The sequence below is a fragment of the Austrofundulus limnaeus genome, unplaced genomic scaffold (genome assembly GCF_001266775.1).
Source record: "Austrofundulus limnaeus strain Quisiro unplaced genomic scaffold, Austrofundulus_limnaeus-1.0 Scaffold156, whole genome shotgun sequence".
NCBI lineage: Eukaryota > Metazoa > Chordata > Actinopteri > Cyprinodontiformes > Rivulidae > Austrofundulus > Austrofundulus limnaeus.
The window spans coordinates 1,206,526-1,215,307 of NW_013952558.1; positions in this window are offsets into that span (position 1 = coordinate 1,206,526).

Genomic DNA, 8,782 nt, shown 5'->3' on the forward strand with positions numbered 1-8,782 from the left:
GTCTAATGTGCTAAAACTTTCCATTTACTTCAGGACCTTGGAGAGTTCCTTCAATCCTTCACACTGTCTAAAGTCCTGAAACATTCCAGCTACTTCAGGACCTTGGAGAGTTCCTTCAATCCTTCACACTGTCTAAAGTCCTGAAACATTCCAGCAGCTTCAGAAACTTGGAGAGTTCCTTAAATCCTTAACAATGTCTAAAGTCCTGAAACATTCCAGCAACTTCAGGACCTTGGAGAGTTCCTTCAATCCTTCACACTGTCTAAAGTCCTGAAACATTCCAGCACCTTCAGGACCTTGGAGAGTTCCTTCAATCCTTCACACTGTCTAAATTCCTGAAACATTCCAGCTCTTTCAGTACCATGGACAGTTCCTTCAGTACTTCACACTGTCTAAAGTCCTTAAACATGCCAGCACTTAAAGTATCTAGGATATTTCATTCAATACTTCACACTGTCTTAAGTCCTGAAACTTTCCAGCACTTTGAGTACCTTGGACAGTTACTTCAATAGTTCCTTCAGTCCTTCACACTGTCTAAAGTCCTGACATATTCCAGCACCTTCAGGACCTTGGGCAGTTCCTTCAACAGTTCCCTCACTCCTTCACACTGTCTAAAGTCCTGAAACATTCCAGCACCTTCAGGACCTTGGAGAGTTCCTTCAATTCTTCACACTGTCTAAAGTCCTGAAACATTCCAGCACCTTCAGGATCTTGGAGAGTTCATTCAATCATTCACACTGTCTTAAGTCCTGAAACATTCCAGCACTTTCAGTACCTTGGACAGTTCCTTTGGCCCTTCACACTGTCTAAAGACCTGAAACATGCCAGCACTTAAAGTATCTAGGATAGTTCCTTCACTCCTTCACACCATCCAAAGTCCTGAAATATTCCAGCACTTTCAGTACCTTGGACATGTCCTTCAACAGTTACTTCAGTCCTTCACACCGTCTAAAGTTCTGAAACATTCCTACACCTTCAGGACCTTGGAGAGTGCATTCAATCCTTCACACTGTCTAAAGTCCTGAAACATGCCAGCACTTAAAGTACCTAGGATAGTTCCTTCACTCCTTCACACTATCCAAAGTCCTGAAATATTCCAGCACTTACAGTACCTTGGACAGGTCCTTCAACAGTTACTTCAGTCCTTCACACTGTCTAAAGTCCTGAAACATTCCTACACCTTCAGGATCTTGGAGCGTTCTTTCAACAGTTCATTCAGTCTTTCACACTGTCTAAAGTCCTGAAACATTCCAGCACATTCAGGACCTTGGAGAGTGCATTTAATCCTTCACACTTTCTAAAGTCCTGAAACATTACAGCACTGTCAGTACCTTGGACAGTTCCTTCAACAGTTCATTCAGTTCTTTACACTGTCTAAAGTCCTGAAACATTCCAGCATCTTCAGGACCTTGGACAGGTCCTTGAACAGTTCCTTCAGTCCTTCACACTGTCTAAAGTCCTGAAACATTCCAGTACTTTCAGTAACTTGGACAGTTCCTTTTAGTCCTTCACACTGTCTAAAGTCCTGAAACATGCCAGCWRTTTCAGTAACTTGGACAGTTCCTTCACTCGTTTGCACTGTCTAAAGTCCTGAAACACTCCAGCACTTTCAATACCTTGGACAGTTCCTTCAGCCCTTCACAGTGTCTAAAGTCTTGAAACATTCCAGCACTTTCTGTTGCATTTTGGTGTCTCTATCCCCTACCTCCTCGATTGGTGGCTGCGCTGATTATCCACACCTGCATGCAATCTGGCTCATCTACTCCAGGCTTCTTAAGGCAGTACCAAAGACCAACTCATCGCTGGAGCATTGCCTCTTATTTGGTTTGAGCTCAGCCCGCTACTAGTTGCTCTCTCTAGAGTTTTGAATTACCTGTGTTCTTTGTATTTACCTGTTTCCAGGAAATCACTCTCCAGAGCGTTTTTGCCTGCTGCCTTGGACTCCGAGCCTCTCACCAGATTCTCACGCGCTGCCTCCAATGACTCACTGTAAATATCCACGCACTTGTAAATACTCACCTTGGGATACCTACCGTTAAGGACCAACTCCTCCATGCTACATCTCCTTCCCCTACCCGTAAGAACCTACCTTCTGCACTTAACTGTTTACATCCATTACTGGAAGATTTTCAAGTACTCACCTCTACTACCGTTCTGATCCAGGTCCAGACCCCTCCTGCACCTGTAAAAATAAAATCACTTACCTTTTTGTGTAACTTGTCTCAGTCTCTGTTTTTCTCTAGTACTGCTCACGTTGACCCAAAATCTGTAATCGTGATACTTTCAGGACCTTGGAAACTTCCTTTAGCAATTTAATTTTAAATCATTTTAAAATGTAAAATGTATGATACTGAAGAAATTTATAGTTATTATAGATTAGTACTGATATTATAAACAACACCAGAGTATTAGGGTTTCCTTATTTTATAACACTTTTATAATGTTTGATCTATTATGTGTTAATTGAAGTAGTAGCTACATGTCCAAATTCAAATACAACACATAATTAAAAAGCTGTGTTAACATTAGGGTGAGGTCTTTGTCTGAATGCCTGTGATTCAACCGTAGGCCAGCAGAGGGCGAACTCAGGCATTGAAGAATCATGTACTGTATTTAAACGGGAACTTCCTGTTTTTCATTCAGTGTGGTTTGGCTTGTCAGTCCGGTGACAAATAAACCTCACTCGTCTCTCCAGAATTCTGGTGTTGTATGACATTTATTTCCTATCGCAGATCATCTTATTTAACACTTGTGTTTTCAACTGATGTCAGCCGATATTAAAACACGTATTTCTTACAATACAATGTAACAAAATAAATGTAAACGTAAAAGATAGTAATACTTATATTTGCATGTTGCAGTTGGTTTTGAGTAAATGTGGCCTCGGGTGTGATTCAATTGAATGTGCTGCATATTGATTGTCTAAACTTGTAATAGGTAAACTTCAATAGAAAAACCACAGATATTCTACAAAGAAATTTTTTGTTCGGTCCTCAAGTTACCTGCACTTCCTGCTGTGAACATATTAACATATTTGTTTACAAGAAAAATCCACAGGGAGCAATTAATATGCTTTATTTTTAAATCAGCTGTGAAATTCAGGTTAATTATGCATCTCAGATGCTGCACATTGTCCAAACACTGGAGGCACAGTTAACGATTTGAGACACATGATGAWCAAATACAAATGAAGAAAATGTTTTCTTTGTGCATATTTTATGAATGGTATTTTTAGTTTGAATAAATACAGAAAACAAAATGAAGCCTTTGATGATGAATTTTATTTATTTATTTATTTTACTTTATAGCTTTATTTACTGTTCTGACTGGTGCCCTACTGGGACATATCTCAGAAGAAAACAAAAACAAAAAAAAGACACAGACAGCTAAATTTTGCTGCTTTGTAAAAGTGAAGATATCACTTATTATTGAGAAATTGTCTAGTTTGCTGGAGTTTGAAGACATCTCTTCATTGTTTGCTGCTCATCATGTTGTATTTTTTTTATTCATCGTTCTTTAACCAGGCAAGTCCCATTGAGATCTCAGATCTCTTTTTCAAGGGTGGCCTGGGCCTGAAGGCAACCTATTATACATGTTTTTTGTGGGGTGGGAGAAACCGGAGTACCTGGAGAAAACCCACGCAAGCATGAGGAGAACATGCAAACTCCGCAGAGAAAGACCCCAGGTCCGAACCGGGGATCGAACCCAGGACCTTATTGCTGTGGTGCATCGGTGCAACAGATTAACAACACATCAGACTCATCTCTCCCCATCTACTTCCTCTTCCAGCTCTTCTAAAGGGACCTAAAGACACTGCAGGTCAGTTGTGAGGCATAATCTCTCCAATGAGCCCTGGGTCTGTTTTGAGGCTTCCTACCAGTGGGAATTTGAAACATCATTTCTGCAAGGCATCTATGGAAGGTATACTTACAAAATGTCCAAACCACCTCAGCTGGCTCTTTTCAATGCAGAGGAGCAACTCAAAGCTCATCCTGGAGGGTTAAAKCTCTCTCCAAAGGTGAGTTTTTGCAATCTCATGTCTCATGACCATAGGTGGAGTAAGTAATCTGGATTAATTGGTAAATTGAGCTGTTTGGCTTTCATAAGCTTTGCCGCTGTGGACTGACATTGAACTGGGTAACAGACCAAACAGGTCTGATGTGAATACACAATATATTCACATCAGACCTGTTTAGTCCACTTTATTCAAACTTTCGTTCATTTGCCTAGAAAGTCCGATTCATTTGGGGAAGTGTGAATATGTAATCGAACTCTGATGCGGACCAAAAATGTGAACTCTGATCTGCCTGAAAACTTAGGTCTTGTTCAAGTGATCTCTGGTGCAATTTGACAGCATGTGTAAACATCAAGTGGACTGGAGACAGCTCCGAAAGCAGGAAGCGGTCATTCTGAGTAATAACAGTAATAAAGTTACTCATATCCTGTAAATACCTTGTTCGATGTCTGTATATGGTGGATGCACTCCTTCTCTGTGAACGCCGCTTCATACGGAGTTGTCTCATCTGCCTTGTGTGAAAACAACATTAACATTCTCCACGGTTCCCCTTCATCTTCCACTCACGCTGAGCTCATTGTTGAACAGTTTGTTTGGCACATTTGCCAAAACCAATAAATAAATCCTACAACTATTAAAATCTGACGTTACTCCATGTTCGTTTACATTTTGTGAAGAACGAAGTTGCGCTCCGTGTCTTTTCGTTTTCATGTTGATTTCTTCAGTGGTTCTTGGTGCAACACCACCACAGGCGAGGGGTGGAAACAGGTTGTTCACAGGGTTTAGTTTGTTTGACAAAGAACATAACCACACCAAGTGAAAATGTAAACAAATCTTACAAATTTGGCCCCCCGAGTCTGGACTATCTGGTCTAAATACAACATTAAAGTTATTGGCACCTGGTTGTTGAAAGCAAAAAAATAACAAACATAATAATTAAGATAGTGATGGTTGAATAATTACTCAATTCCAATTTTAAACCTAAAAGTTTTAATTTGTAATCTGGTTGTGCTTCCTAAAATCTCAGATTCTATTTTTAGCGTTTAAAACTTTGCAAAAATCGTCGACTCAAAAATAGTTTTAGATGTTGAATACATGGCCGTCTGTGTTGTTGACAGATTGTGAGTCTTTGCAGTTGATACCAGAACAAAGAGGCCTATCAACTCAGTCAGAAAAGCATGGCATAAAAGCCATTTGAAGGTCTTAGATATTGGACTGAATTGTTATTCAACAGAATGTGTTTGAGAAGCCTTTGTTATTTAGCCCCAAGACAGGATGCCAAGTTTCACAACTGCCAAAATTCAGTAATAAAAGAAATCTTAAAAAAAGAAAAAAAAAAAGAAAAAATAATCTGCCATCATTTCTGCAGCTCTTTTGGCAGTTACATGTGATTTATTAATAGCTCTACCAATAAAATATCTTAAAAAAAGAAAAAAAAAGAAAAAAATAATCTGCCATCATTTCTGCAGCTCTTTTGGCAGTTACATGTGATTTATTAATAGCTCTACCAATAAAATATCTTTACAAAAACAATTAAGTCCAAATACATGTATAACACATGCACAGACATGCAAAGTAACAATAATTTTCTTGCACTATAGGAAAAGGATGGCAGTGCTGAATGTGAGACATTATTATTGCAGCATGTTTGAGATGAATGTGTTAATTAAAGTGCCCTGTGGGAGAAGAATCAAACATGCTTCATCAGTTTGGTGCAATATCACCATCTCTTCCTCAACAAGGGCCACGCACACCTGATTTGATGAGCATGTACTATCATTACATCATGACCATTATCGTACGGTGAATTTGTTCAGTTTACACATTAACATCACACCTTGTTGACTACACTTCAAGGCAGTGACTGTATGTTTTGACTGCTTTCATTACTAAAATCTTTGGTAATATAAGCGYTGTAATTGATTGTGTTTGGCGTGCCACAGCTGGAAAACAAACACAATATAATAAACAACAGTATGGTTGTTCTAAATAAATCTTATTGGACATGTACTGTTAAGGAGTGTGCCTCGCCTTTTCTTCAGACTTCACTTGTGTCTTTAATTTTGCAGTGATTAACAATGTGATGCTCAGCTGAGATTATTTTTTACAATGCAAACAAAAAAATGCAATACAAAACTAAAATGCACTAAAATTAATGAAAATGGATTTTTCTGCATTGGTGCGTCCCAGCTTGTGTTTTAGGGTAAACATTTTAAAGGTYAACTGTCAAGCAAAATCAACTTTTTTGAGCTTTATATTATGTCATAATGGCATTCCCTCATGAAAATCATATCCAGGTTGTTGCTTTCACTCATTCATGCATGTTTGAGAAATCCTTGAATGTCATGTAGCAATGTGAGGCTGCCAGCACTTGCTAGTACAAAGCTCCGCCTATTTGTATGAAGCTCCTCCGTGAAGCTCAGTCTGCAGCTGAGCTCCTGCCCCCACAGAGCACCCCTCCCCTATAGCATTGTTGTGTGAAGATGTGCTGAAGTGGGAGTGTCAGAAATGGTAGGCTTTAAATAGGCTATAATGAAAAATCTAATTTATTTTTGCTTTGGACAACATTTTCATTTCACCTACAAAATGATTCTGTCGCCATATTTGACTGTAGGAATGAAATGTTACAGTTGAGGTGATGTGTGTAGGCATACCTCCTTTCACATTTACTTTTGCCAAATAGGTAAAATATTGTTTTATACAAACATAAATTTATTTATTTATTTATTTATTTATTTATTTATTTATTTATTTATTTATTTATTGTATTCTGGGAGTTCTAACCCTAATTCCCAGCAGGGTACTTTTGAAATAACAAATCTGTTTATTGCTTTGTTTACTCATTATTTATTTACATGGTAATTTGATGATGTGGGGTGGCACCGTGGCTCAGAGCTGTTGCCTCTCAGCCAGATTGAATCTTGGCCGGGGACCTTTCAGGGTAGAGTTTCTATGTTTTCTTTGTGCATATGTGGGTTTTCTCCAGGCACTTCAGTTATGCTAATTGACAACCCTAAATTAGCTCTATAGGTGATACATTAATTTTAGATAAATACAGCTAAACTCTGCTTGTGTTGTTGACAAATTTTAAAGATCACTAATATAGTGTAAGATGCACCAGAGCTCATTACCAAACATTATAAACAAATGATCCTAATGATTAGTTTAATGCTATATTTCATCAATCACTATTTTAATAAATACCAAAACACTTCTTGTTTTTTTATGACATTGTGTGGTTTTTTTTGATTGATGCGAAATAAATGAACTAAATCCAATATAGGATGAGTCAATAAAACAGAGATGAAATATGAAAAAAAGGGGCTGAAAACTTGTTTGCGGTGCACAAACTTGAAATAATAATTATGTACCCAAAAGAGTCAGTACCAGCTGTTTCACTTTCTTTTCTTGCTGAATCTGGACCCGTCCTCTGTTTCTGCACTTCATTAGTGCACGGAGCCAGGCTACTCTGCCATAACAGTAAAAAGTTATAGCACAGTAAAGGCACTATATTAACTCTTGACATGAGCCCCCAGATGTTTAAGGCTGCTGCTAAAAGCTAAATGGCAGAACCACCTTCTGTACCTTAGGTGCCATTGCAAAGACAAAGCAGTGTCTAAACTTGGAAAGAGTTTAGTTTGTCTGTATGACAGAATTTGATTTAAATGTCTCATATATTGATACCATTATGAAAAATGTGCTCCTGAACTGATTTTGTTATACAGTAGCTGTGGATGAGGTGTAAAATGTCAAAAATGGGATACTCTCTCAACAATAAATAAATTTAGGTCTAGGCAATGACTACAAAGTGTAAGCCCTGAAAGCCGTTGGCCAACAAAAAACAGGGAGAGTTGGATTGGAGAGAACTGGAAACAGCCATTTTTTATGATAAATGCTTCCAAAGAGGCCACCAGTGGTTTTAATGGTGGAGCCCAATGGTTCCTGCCAGTATGGCAGCTCAGTCATTACGGTTTATGAAACATGAAGGCAGAGTTTGGCTCTGTGGACCGAGTAGAGGGCTTTGTGTTGGCTGGCAAGGTGAAAGCTGTTGAGAATAAGAGACGTTTAACTCCCCAAGCATCAAAACTAAAGTCAGCTAGTTCCAGGCAGACAAGTGCGGGCAAACAAATGAGGTACTTTTTTCCACACGTAGAGCTCATTAGTCAAGTTGCTCCTCTAACCTGTAACATATGGAACCAAAATGAATGTGAGATGATATATTTGCAAATTATACTCAAAGCACAAATATGTTCTCTACATACTGAGATGCATCAGCATATTCAAAAAGCCATAAGGATCTCATTATAACTAATGTTTAAGATACAACATTGAATCATTTTAAGGTGAAAAACCTTTTTTAACATAAAAAGTTTGGTATTTTTTGCTCTAATTGCATGCGTCTCCATAAATCTAATGCTGTTGCTTCCATAACTTAAATAAATACAAATGTTTATCCACTTTAAATATATGCTTGCTGCTAAATTAATTGAGGTCCATTTGCTGGATTTGACTGTTGGTCACTTATTCTAGCCTTCATGCTTCCCTTTTTAGTTGAAGAAATGTACAAGAAGATTTGAGATTTGATGTGCTGTTTAAGTTATTAATCAAAAGTGATTGCCTAAATGTCTAGTAATGCAAACAAATTCAAAATCCAACAATAGCAAAAATGGTTATATCAAAGTTTTAATAAAAAAATACTTTCAGGTTTTAAACATGCCTTTAATATGATTTTATTTGTTTATTGGGATTATCCAATTTAAACAATAA